At 53.6% G+C, this 12,969-nt stretch overlaps 1 long non-coding RNA gene across 3 annotated transcripts in view; it reads left to right on the top strand.

The window, feature by feature from the left end:
- The window catches only part of LOC127483528 (uncharacterized), a 37,217-nt gene that overhangs the window by 2,120 nt on the left and 22,128 nt on the right, over positions 1–12,969 (top strand). The gene's annotated exons all lie outside the window — the stretch shown is intronic.

Here is a 12,969-nt window from a genome sequence, read left to right on the forward strand (position 1 = left end):
ACCTCATCAGGTGTCCCAGTACTTGGGGAAGTTCTAAGAGTATTCCACACTTCCTGACTACTGATCCCATGCCAGCCGGGGCCTTTAGTGTGGACCTTAGTCCATTTGATGGTGAGTGAACCAAGGCTGTTACGTAATCTGCACAAGTGTCCGTGGGTGCAATGTGCCCCCTGTGCAGGAAGGAAGGTGTAGTTAAGCATTCCCTAGGCGTCCTTTATGGTTGTAACTGTCTTTGGCTGGAGGCTCAAGCTTGAAAGGTAGGGAGGAAGAAGCAGAGGTGACCAGGAAAATGAGTCAGGATTCCATGGAGGCTGGGCAGCTGGCCTCTTCTCCCCCACCTTGCCTATCTTTGCCCCTTCCCAAAGAAGCCTTGGTAGTCAGGACTTGTTCAGATCCCGGGAAAGTCTCTGGGGTTCTTTGCTGGGACCTTGACTGCTTCTTTCCATAGGGCCTTTGGCCCTACCCAGTTCAGACAGTCAGTGGGAAGAGTGCTGGCCTGGGGCAGGGGCCTAGGTCTGTTGCTGTATGCCCACGGCAGGTCACTTGTCCTCGCTGTATCTTCCACCTGTCACAGAGGGGCGCAAGTTGCTGCCCTGCTGCTTTGGGCTTAAGTAGCGAGTGGCCCTCCCCTTCCTGACCAGCGCTGGGACATCTCCTGTGGCTCCAGGTTCTGAGACTGCTGGGTTGGAGAGGCTGCCACGCCAGAGGAAAGGGGCAGACCCCGGGCCCAGCCAGTGTGGGTGAGGGGGAGGGAGGGAGGACGAGAGAGCCCAGGGCCACCTTGTGGATATACCTACCCTGGTGACCTGTGCATTGGGACCCAGGGACCCCTCCCAACCCTTCGGGGAGTGTCAATGCAGAAACCAAAGAGTTGTGAAGGAAGAGAGACCCTTTTAGAAACTGGAATGGCGCTAACTCGGGAATTGCTGTTCTTGCCAGACTTACTGGAATGAGGAGCAGTGAGTCCTGGGCTTCCTGTCCCTTCCCTCTTGGCTCTGGGTTTTTTGAGCTGTGTCTGCTTCAGCCCACAGGGCAGGCCCTGGCCCCTGTCTGGGCTGGGTGTTGCAGGTGCACACGCAGCACGGCAGACCGGCACAGGCCAGAGGGGTTGAACGCCAGTGAGGCTGTGAGCTCCTCCCTGACCCAGGCAGCACAGAGCCCTCCTACTTTTGTTTCTTCACTGTGAAATCTACACTCTTATATGGCTGTCATCCGTGTCTACTCCTTCTTCTTGCCCAATCAGCTGTGAACTCCCCAGTGGGATTTTGTTTTATGCGTCTCTGTGGACCTGGTACCTAGTACCGAGTATGGCCCACAGAAGGTGCCAGAGGCACCGTCTCATGAGCCCGGCCAAAACAGAGGGTGCAGCACTGAGGAAGCTGGGCTGGGCACAGGCAAGCACTCAGAGGGCTGGCGAGAGCAGGGTAGTGAGCAGGCACGCCCCTCTTCCAGTTGTTCCTTCTTACAATGTGAGACAGGCGCACATCACACACACACACACACACACACTGGCAGGGAGAATGGCAGTGTGTAAAAGCCCTTTGTATCTTTCTTTAATCCATCATCCATCAAATAGGGTTAAGATTACTAGCCGACTTCTTTGTTTTCAAACACGTAGCTGAGAATTTTCAGCCTTTTATTGAATAGCTGATACTTGCAACATTGATTTGAAGTCAGTGTACCCTTAACTCAAAATTTCAGAATCTAACTCCTCGGAGACAACCGTAGGTAGGCTCCTTGATGCCAGTGCTTATTTACTCCCTGGAAACAACCTTCCCCATCAACACACTTCCTGCTACCTGTGTCAGGAGATGGGTGTGGACGCCTAAGGAAAATGAAGACCTGTGTCCTTGTACTGGCAAAACAAGAACCAGATGACGCCTACTTCTCAAGTCTTTGAAGATATCTATTCATCTGAAAGTCACTAGGATCCACTGGGAAAAGTCCCAAACCCATAGGTCACATCAGAGACACAAATGCCAGCCCCTGCATGCTTGAGTTTGGATTTGAGTGTGAGGGCAGAGCCCTCACTTCCTTCCCAGAGGAAGGAAGTGAGACAGCAGTGCCCAGGGAGGGTGTGATGACAGCCTGGGCACCTCCTGGTCCTGTGCATCTCAGGAAGACACCGATGCCACTCAGCAGCCTATGAGCTCCTTGGGGGCAAATGGCCTGAAATCTTTAAGTCTCGATGCCCAGCAGGTGCCTGACAATTAAATTGAATTTAATTGAATTTTCCAGCAGGGATATGCTTAGAAATCAAAGGAAGATTGTGGGAGGGGAAATACCTCTCCTCTTCCACCCCCACTCCAAAATATCCCCTAATTTCTTTATTCGGCTGAAGATGGAAGTAAACCTGACTAAGTATGGCTTACAAGAAAGAAAGGTATTTTATCCTTTGGTTTCAGCCAACACCAAGTCCAGAGGTTGGCAGCCCAGGGTGGGCATGTCACTCAGATGTCATCCACTGTTTTCTTCTGCCGTTTTGTCCTCCTGGCCTTAGTTACACGATGTCATAGAGAGGGGAGATGGTAAAGTCCAAGTCCAAAGGCACAGGAGATTCTAGTAGTGTTTTTGGGAAGCTCCAGGCTGTAAATTTCACCAGCAAATGCAGAGAAGTTGGGCAGACAAGAACTGCTGGAGAGAGAGTGAGCGCGAGAGAGCTGGCGAGCGGGTGCGCAGGCTTTGAAGGGTTGTCTCTGCAGGAATCCACCTTCCCGATCCCCTCATGCCCAGCGGAGCAGCTGCCTTCTTGGTTGCCCTGTGCTGTGCTGTGCTGCAATTCTGCAGTTCAGCCTCGAGGGTGGGGACCAGGCTGGGAGCCCTGTGGGGCTGTAATAGGGAGATCACGGAAGCCGGACTTGCTGTGCCGGGGTTCAGCCAGCAGGGAGCAGGCGAGAGGCTGATGCAGGTGGAGAAGGTGACCATGCCCACCTGGGGAACAGGAGACGGTGGGCGGTCCTAATGAAAAATCCCCTTGGGGCTGGCTCCTATTTGCTGTAAGCAGTTATTTTTTAAAGCCGATAATGGGAGTTTCATTTCTTCTTATCCTGGACGTCTAGTGTGTAACCCTGTTTTGCCAGCTTGAAATTTCTGGTATCCCCTTGAATAACCTTCCTGGGCTCCGTGGACAGAGGCTTCTCTGGCGGCTGTGCTGCAACAGAGCTCACGTGTGTCCCACACCCCAAGTGCGGCCGGGTGGGGGCCCGCGGGGGCAGGGGTGGGAGGTGCTGTCCTCCTTGGGCTGCTCTGCCTTTGGCCTCGTGACTGGGGTGCTTCTGAATAAAGACCTGTTGGGGGAGGCCTCCAGGAGGAGCGCGAGCTGGGGCTGGCCCCTAGGTCAAATCGAGCGAGGGTTATGCAAACAGTACTGGGTCCCCTCTGAGGATCGTGGCTGGCAGACGCTGGAAACCACAGCGGAAGGACTGATCTCCGGACAGCCAGTGTGGAATTCCCCTTTGTGTAACTAGGGTGCCAAATCAAGCAGTTTGGATTTTCCTTAGGGCATGGACACTGATCTGTAACTTGTCATGTGAGAAATTTGGCTTAGCAGGTACCGCGGCGTCAGGTGTTGGAGCCCTGGCCTCCAGAGGCTACAGCTGCCTCTGCTGTGTCTGTGCGGCCTCCTGGGATAACGATGGGCCCCTGAGTCTGGGGCCACACATGGATTCTCTGAACTCCAGAACTTTCTCTGCTAAGATTTCCTTTGCTCAGCTCTCTGGATGGGTGGTGCCTCAAATGGAACACATTCTAGCTGTGCTGGCCTTAGGCTTGTGGGACTTTCACAGTCCATGGGAAGGACCCTGCCCTTGCTCTACTGTCACTGTTTTGAAATTAATAACCACCGAGCGAGGGGCCCCACATTTTCATTTGCATTGGTTCCACCCAGTGTACGCAGTTGATTCTGTAGCTGAGGCCAAATCATCCTCTTCTCTCCCTCTGGCCTCACTTTCGTCCAGGGCTCCCTAACTCAGCGACGGAACCAGTATCTGTCTCTACAGGTAGTTTGTTGGGTTCTCCTTCCCCCTTGCTAACCCACATCCCACCCACCACCAGATCCCCCAATTTATCTTTAGGTCCCCAGTGTGCTCTCATCCCTCAGCAGCTACCAAAAAATAAATAAAATAAAAAATAATAAAAGCTCATCTCTCTTGGACCTCAGAACCAACGGCAGGTGCTGCCCTGACATCCTTGCTCTGAACTGCTCCCCAGCTGGCAGCCAGAGTGATGCTGCCAAACGCCCATCTGACCCGGACCCTCCTGCTGCTCTAGTGCTTCAGTGACGCCCTGTTTTCCCTCTTTTGGTAAAGTCAGGAGCCGGACTCTTTAAGGCAATCTAGAACTTCCTGTATCCCTTGACCCTGCCTGTCCCTTCTGCTTCAGTTCTCAGCACGAGTCACTTCCCCCTGCATTCCAAACTCATAGGCCTTCTCCTTTCTCTTCAAATGATCCAGCTGTGTCTCGGGCCACAGGGCCTTTTCGCGTACACTTCTCCCTTCTTGTTCTCTGCCTGTCTTCATCCCTCAGCCCCAGTTTGGATGCTGCTTCCTCAAATGAGGTTTTCTGGATTCCTCAGGCTAGCTTGGCTCTGCTGGGTCTGTCTTCTTAGAGCATCTTGGTGTCTTTTTGTATGACCCCTGTGCCGGTTTGAAATGATACAGATGGTCATGTGCCCCTTGGATTTCCATCTCCCCGCCACACTATAAGCACCGTGAGGGCAGAACCCACGTCTGTTTAGGCTCATCACTGTTTGCCAGTAGTTAGCATAGCCGTTGCACATCTAAGGTTCTCACTAGATATCTGTTGGCTGACTCAGTGGCTGAGCCTGGGTTTTCTAAGCTTTTTGTGTCCCTACCTGGCTATGTCATAGAAGGTTGAGGCTGAATTCATAACAGCTGTCTTCACAAACGGTATGCTATTCCCATATTTTCCAGTATTTATTTTTAAATATATCTGATTGCTAACCAATGTTCTTCTGGGCAGATATGAACTCAGTTCCTGGGACTGGACTCTTACAAATGTCCTATGGATAGGATGTCAGAAGAGGAGTCATCCCATCCATACGTCTTCTTTTACAGAAGGGCAGAGGCCCAGAGGTGGATATCACTTTCCCTGGCACAGAGAGAGGGAATGGGGAAGGCAGCATCTGAACCCACTGCTTTCTCAAGTCAGTATACCTGGTTCCCTGATTGTCATAAACATTAAATCTCCCCCAAGTCCTAGGGCGGGTGCCAGCAACTCGGGGAGTTGGCCAAGCTGAGTGTGGTGTGTGGGGCTGCGGTGGCGAGGAGAAGTTGAAAGTCTGTGAAAATAAGTTTCCACCCATCAAACAGTGATGAGGCTCTTCCACACCTGCTGCTTAGGGACGGGTGATGGAGGTGAGGGCTACTTAGCTATGTTCGTCAGGGAAATATTCAAGCGTTAGAAAATTGTCAGATTCAGCCTGTCCATTCGTTTATCTCTGTCTTTCAAAGAAATAAGTAATTTTTAGAAAGAAACCTTCTTGAAGAGAAAGGAGAGTTGATCACTTCCCCTCATCTTGCCCGCTCAGATCTTTATCTCTAAAACGTGCCACTGGCTGTGAATCCTCAACAGCACTCCACTTGGTTTTGGCCTGGGCTCTGCACCCTCAGCCACTGTCGCCGTTGCAGACATGTGTTTTGTGTACTTTGGATGCACATCTCTGCCTTATAGGTGCCGCCCTGCGCCCTGGCTTCGAGCTGCTTCCCTTGTGGCTGTGTCATTTCCATGTGCTGGTCTTGGGTTGTAGACCAAAGGAGAAGAGAAAGGGAGTGGGCGTGTCCCCCCGGGGCCCAGGAGTACTTAGGACTCCTTTTCACTCACGAAGATGTTTGAGGAGTCCCGAGGAACTTTTTGTGTGTGGGTTTCACCTCTCCATACTTGTCATGCTGGAAACCCAAACTGGGCAATTGAAATATCTATCTATACGTGACCTCACTTTAGAGTCATAAGCTATAACAAAGCCACCACATGTGGACTTAATGCCATATTTTAAAATAACACATAGCTATCTTTTGAACCAAATCATTGAATGAGAAGAGTGGCACTGGTTTGCAATTTTTTTGCAAACCTCTTTGATCTGATGGAAGCAGCTGGATTTTCACCGCTGCACTTCCATTGAGTCTACTGTGATGGGGTTTTCTGGTCGGAGCACTGGAAGAAAATCCAGTCTCCCATGGAAGCAGACTTGGAAAAGGGTCACCCGGGGTTCCTCCAGCCACCCTTTGAGAACTGCTGCTTTAATTGTTTCTCAACTATCTCTGGGTGAGGATGAGTGGGAGGGGAGTGATAGAAGTGTGGCCTTCGAGGAAGGGGTGGGGACTCTATCCACTTGCAGCTGGCCTGGGGAGCCCAGGGAGAAGCCCCCCCATCGCTATGCTATTCAGAGTTCCAAATAGCCAGGGGGCCCCTGCTGCCCAGCGGCCCCTGTGAGCGTCTCGTGTGCCACGGGGCTGCAGTGGCTCACACGTGTGTTTGTGGTTTCAAGTCAGAACCCATGGGAGTTGGGGCAGATTGACAGAGCTCTTCCCAATGCTTCGAAGCCCCTCTCTCAGGGGCCATGGGCCCAGGTGCTGGCATGAGGGGCCGAGTGTGGTGAGGGACACAAGGCCCCCAGGGCCCCTCGCAGTCCTATTCGGGCTCTACTTTCTACTTCCACTTTTTCTTCTCTGCTGCCTCCCCGCTTTGTCGCTCACTCCACAGTTCTGAGCAGTTCCACAGCTCTGCTTTCTCTCGGGCTGGTCTCGTGCTGTCTCGGTTTTTAGAACACTCTCAAAAGGACAGGCACTTCCCAGCCCACCTCGCCAGGACCTACCCAATCCACCAGCACTGGCTTGTCCGTGAGGAGTTGGCAGGTTCGGGCGGAAGGTGCGCGCTTCCTGATCCAGCTAATGAAGTGGTTGGGTGCTCAAGGGAGAGCTGGGCCCCTGCCTGCCCATGTGTCAGCCTTCAAATGTAGTTCACGCCACTGAACTGGGACATGAGTCCTTCTCTTGATGGTTACATCAATGCTTGTTATTCTTTCTAATCATGAAAGAGCGTCTGTTTATTCCTTGGTGCTGGAGGATCGGAGACTCTTCCCAGTGGGCACCTTGCGGTCAGGAGCCCCAAGCAGAGGGTTGGATACGGCCTGGTATCCAGTGGTCGGGTCTGTGGTTGGTTTATGAAGCAGTGGCTAAGGGTTGTGTGCTTGTCCCAGGCCTGTGGGGCACACCTCATATACGGTTGATGGCTAAGGAGCATCTGCCTTCCCTGCTGGGCTCCCCACCTCCACCCCTACTCTGGGGCCAAAGTTCTGTTCTTGGAAACCACAGCCATGCCCTGCCTTTGGCCTTGCCTTTGCCCCAGAGTCTCGTGGTTCCACGTGTGGGCCCTCGACTCAGACTGAGTTTGCAGGGCAGCTCTGGGCAGCTGCGCAACCTGGGCAAGTTACTGGGCTGTTCTGTGTTGTAGCAACTGCTGTGACTGGAGGGGTGGTGAGCCCTGGCGGTGCTCAGGCTGTGAGGTGCAGGGGTTGGGTGTGTCTCCTCACGAACTCCAACCCTGGGATTCATTTATTTGAAAGACAGAGTTACAGAGACAGGTAGAGACAGAGACAGAGAGGTCTTCCATCTGTTGGCTCACTGCAATGGCCAAAGCTGAACCAATCTGGAGCCAGGAGCCAGGAGCTTCTTCTGAGTCTTCCACACAGGTGTAGGGCACAAGGACTTGGGCCAACTTCCATTGCTTTCCTAGGTGCACTAGCAGGGAGCTGGATAGGAAATGGACTTGAACCAGTGCCCATATGTGATGTCGGCACTGCAGGCCAGGACTTTAACCCACTGCGCCACTGCACTGGTTCCCCCACTCTGGGACTCTGAGGACATTCCAGGGGGACAGAGAAGTCAGTCTCATAGGAGAAGGAGCCCCTGGACCTGTGCCGTGGGACCCCCGAAGTCCTTTTCAGCTCCAGGCCTTGCTCTGGATCTTTAAGTGGGGGACTTGTCAGAATTGCTTTTCCTGCAACGCTTTTCAAACCTGACATCCTGGAACTGCATCTTGCGATATTTCTCCGCTGACTACCCTACCCCTGGCTGTCTCCTGCCTGCGGCAGGAGCTGTCAGCACGCGGGGCTCTGATGCACGCTTTCCCTCCCTACCGAATCCGTCAGGTCAGCACAAGCCCAGCCCCCTCCAGCCTCGTTCAGCTGGCAGCTTCCGGCCAGCCCTGGAAGTGCCATTCTGTAAGAGAAACGCGCTCTTTCCCCGGGCGACGCTTGCGTGTGTTCACCTGTATTTCCTTCGCGCCGTCCTGGCCCCCAGGGCTGTGAGGTTGCAGTTTCGTTGTGAGTCAGGCCTGCTGAGAGCAGTGGAAATGCGAGGGGCCTCTGCTGGGGAGGGGAGGACGTGATGCTGCCCTTTCTTCAAGAGCAAGGCCGGGGGGTGGGGGGGAGGACAGGGGTGTGGGAGGGGAGCCATCAACTTCCGGAAGTGGACTTCTCAGATTGACTGTCTCAAGGAATAGCGAATATTACTGGAAAGCCCTAGAGAGTGCCTCATCCCTCCTCCTGAAAGGCCTGCACATTCTCAAGAACTTGTCCACGCTGCGTGCGCAGTGCCTGCTGCGAGGCTGGCCTGTGCTGGGGAGGAAGTGCTCTGGGTGTGGCTGGCTTGTGGCATGGGATGATAGGTTTCCCTCTAGGAGGGGACCATGGGATCTGGGGTCCCATGACAGGGCACCGTGGGGCCAGGGCAGAGCCAGCTGCCTTAGAGTTTGAAGCATCGAAGTCCCCTACCGAGTCCCTTGTGTCCCATAAGGAGAAGGGGAGAAGCAGAGAAGGCAGGGAGGGATTTGCCCTTGGCGGATGAACACTCACCACGCAGGCTCTGAATCAGCAGGTGCAGGGCTCCCTGAAGGATGCTCCGCACAGCAGGTGGGTGGAAGACCCGCAGAACAACGCATGGTCCACCGCCCATCCCCAAAGTAGAGGGGCCTGTTTTCTGCAGACCGGAATGGCAACCACTGGTTTTCCTTACCCCCGAGTCTCGAAAGTTCTTTATGAAATGGCCAGTAACTTCTAGAGATGCAGTGGCTCAAGTTCAGAAGTGGGAACAGAGCAATGAAGAGGAAAGGGGACCCTTCTGTGTGCTGAGCCCCGAGACTGAGTGCCATGGAGGGCTGGTCTGTGAGCTGGGACAGGTTGGGGAGGGGACAGGCCATCTGGGAGCATGGGGTCAAGATAGCAGGAGACAGGGCTTTCTTTCCTTTCTTTTAAAGATGTATTCATTTATTTGAAAGGCAGAGAGAGAGAGAGAGAGAGAGAGAGAGAGAGAGGGAGAGCATGCACATCCATCTATTGGTTCACTCCCCAAATGGCTGCAGCAGCTGGGGCTGGGCCAGGCCATTGACTGGAGCCCAGAGCTCCATCTGGGTCTCCCATGTGGGTGCAGGGGCCCAGACACTTGAGACATCCTCTGTTGCCTTTCCGGGCACATTAGCAGGGAGCCGGATCAGAAGCAGAATAGCCTGGACTTGAGCTGGAGATCCAACACGGGATGCATGTACTCCAGGTGGTGGCTTAGCTCACTGTGCCACAACACTGGCCCCAGAACACATGGCTTCCAATGGAGGGGCTAGAGCCCCTTGGAGGGCGAGGGGGCGGGTCCTCCATTTGCAGGGAGAGGGAGCAGAGTATGATGGGAGGTGACCCAAGACAGCAACTTGGTCTGTTTCAAATGTGGCCTAAGCCTGGTCACATGGCTGATAGGAGAAAGAAACTTTCCTTTGCAGATCTCATAAAACTCAGCTCTCGAGAGTCCAAGATGAAAAAAAAAAAAAAAAAGAGTCCAAGATGAGGCCAGTGCTGTTTGTAGCACAAGTCAGTTGCACTGTAGGCTGGGAACGACTCAGCTACTGATAAAAGGAGTTTCTAGCAGATGTTGAAGTTCCAAAAAGCGCCTTGCAAACATCCGTGTGAAAGCCAAAACTGCCCGCCCTGAGGCGCATGGACAGGGACCTGGTGACAGGGGCCGCAAGACACAAAGTGCATTAGGCAGAGCTGGTGACGGGGCTGGCGCCAGGGAGGGAGGGGTGGTCAGAGGCCCTCCTTAGAGGGTGGCGTGGGCAAGCTGGCCTCCTGCCGGCTCTGCCATGGGGACCTGGCAGCTGTGCCCCTGGATGTGAGAGAATGATGGGGTGAATGCCTGGCACAGTGTGCACTTGCGTTAGGTAGGGAGACGGAACTGGCATCTCTGTGTGAAAGGGGCTCACGGAAAAGGAAGCACCTAGAAACAGCCCGGCTTTTTATGCATTAAAGTCCTGCCCGCACCCCAGTTCCTTTATGGGTGGTCCAGCCTTCCCCCTAAGGGAATCCTCTCTGCCCCTCACCAAGTGGGCTACCTGGTCTCATGGTATCGGGTAAGAGTCTCACAAGTTTCACACCCGGAAAACCCTTTGTGTAGGAGAAGGGGGTGAGGAGAAGGAGAGACGGCCAGAAGACTTGGACCCCGTTCCCTTACATGCCCTGCGTTCTGAATGCAAACTGAGCTCTGAGCTCTTTGCTGGATGCCTGCCTGCCTGCTTGTCAGGTGTATTCACGCCACTAAACTATGTAACCTCGCTCACTCCCATCTGAATGGCTGGACACGGTCTCTCTGGTCCATCCGGTGCCCAGCCGGTCTGACAGGTGCACCACCTCTCATTCAACCCCGCTGCCTCCCTTACCCCTGCTCTCCGTCTCATGCCTGAGATTCCTCTGTTACAGGAAGACAAGAACCTGTCTTGCAGCCCTCCCTGCCTGCGCTGGGTGGTTCTGGCCTGACGCCTGCTTGCTTACGCCAGCCCCGGGAACTACTCCATGGCATCTGGCTACTGCGGCCATCACCGTCAGAGTGACTGTGTCTGTTGACACCACCACGATTTCGCTTTCCTTTCTGGGCCTCCTGAAATGACTTTGAACATCCAAAGTTTGATGCAAACAGAGGGAGAAATGATGTCCCCAGCTTGTCTTTCTATGTGGGTGGGGGCAGATGAGCCCGGGAGTGGGACGCAGGAGCTGCTGGTCACGCTGGCGACAGCTGGGGCTTCTGTTTCATTTCATGTAAAGCCAGAGGGTTTTAGAGTAAACTGGGGTGGAGGGAGGGGGAGTGCGGGCTGTTGCCGGCCACATCAAGCCAGAGCCTGCTCCTGTCCTGGCCAAAAGAGGGTTGGGGCTGCCAGGGCCATGGAGCTGAGATCTGGTCTGTGGATTGGTGTGACGGACACTGAGCCCTTCCCTGGTCCCCTGCACTTGCCACCCTCGCTCAAGCTGAGGGCCGCCTGGGTGCTTGACCGCAGCTCTGACACTATTCCGAGGACAACCACGTTAACTCTTAGCGTGCATTGTCCCTTCCACCCCACACACTGCCAGAGAACACGATGCATTCTTCATTCTTTCTTCCTTTATCTGAGAGGCAGAGAGAGAGGGCCGGGGGAACAGCCGGACTGAGACTTCCAACCCGCTGATTCATTCCCCAAATGCCTGAGCAGAGCATTTGAGCCAGATCTCCCCTGTGCTCGGCAGGGATCCAACCCCCAGGGTGCCCATTAGCACTGGCAATGGAGCCAGGACTTGAATCCAGGCGCTCCAGTGGGGGATCCTGGGGTTCCAACCAGCACCTTCTCTGTTGCATCAAGTGCCTGTGCCCAGAATGCATTCTCTCTCTCTCTTTTTTTTTTTTTTTAATTTTATTTGTTTATTTGAAAGACAGAGTTACAAAGAGAGGTAGAAACAGAGAGAGAGGTCTTCCATCTGCTGGTTCACTCCCCAAATGGCCACAACGGCCGGAGCTGCGCCGATCCGAAGCCAGGAGCCAGGAGCTTCTCCTATGTGGGTGCAGGGGCCCAAAGACTTGGGCCATCCTCCACTGCTTTCCCAGGCCATAGCAGAAAGCTGGATTGAAAGTGGAGCAGCCGGGACTCGAACAGGCGCCCGTATGGGAGGCTGGCACTGCAGGCAGCGGCTTTACCCCTTGTGCCACAGCGCTGGCCCCAACCATTATCATTTTGCTGTATATGCTTGCTGCATTTCTTCAGTGCATCTACATGTGAGCATCTGAAAGGGTATGATTTGAGGTGTGTCTCTTTAAAACTACAAGCCAACAATGAGAAGAGATACAGTCTAGTTTGCTGTGACTATTTTGCATAATTTGGTTACAGTATAGATTTAAAATTATCAAATGTTTAAAGACCCAGGAAAGGGAGGCCTGGGTTTCTGTCTCTCTTCCATGTGACTTGGGAGATGCAACTTTCAACTTCAGTGGGCCTCAGTTTGTGTCTCTGTGGAATGGGGAGACTCCTCAGTTCTTTCTCCTCCCTTGAGGAAGATCGAAGAATTTTGCCAACTGGTTGCAATACTTTTTTTTTTTTTTTTTGAAGATGTATTTATTTGAAAGGCAGAGTTATGGAGAGGGAGAGGGAAAGAGTGGGAAAGAGTGGGGGAGAGAGAGAGAGAGAGAAGAGAAGAGGAGAGGACAGGAGAGGAGAGGAGAGGAGAGAGAATTTTCCATTCACTGGTTCACTCCCCCCAAATGGCTACAACAGCCAGGGCTGGGCCAGACCAAAGCTAGGAGCCAGGAGCTTCTTCCAGATCTCCCACATGGGTGCAGGGACTCAAGTACTTGGGCCATCTTGCATTTCCCAGATCATTAGCAGGGAGCTGGTTCTGAAGCAGAGCAGCCAGGACTTGAACCAGCACCCACGTAGGATGCTGGCGCCACAGGCAGTGGCTTAACCCGCTGTGCCACAATGCCGGCCCTTGGTTGGAATACTTTAAGGCTACAAATTAGTTAAACACATGAATGAGTTCACCCGTTAGCGATCTTGTCCTTGACTCAAGGACAGAAGTCCCGATGGTTTCTCCCAGAACTGGCAGCAGGGTTAAGACTCAGGAGTTTCTTCTCCCCAGCCGTGCCATCTACCACTGAGCCATACAGC

Source organism: Oryctolagus cuniculus, chromosome 13 (genome assembly GCF_964237555.1).
Source record: "Oryctolagus cuniculus chromosome 13, mOryCun1.1, whole genome shotgun sequence".
NCBI classification, from domain to species: Eukaryota; Metazoa; Chordata; class Mammalia; order Lagomorpha; family Leporidae; genus Oryctolagus; species Oryctolagus cuniculus.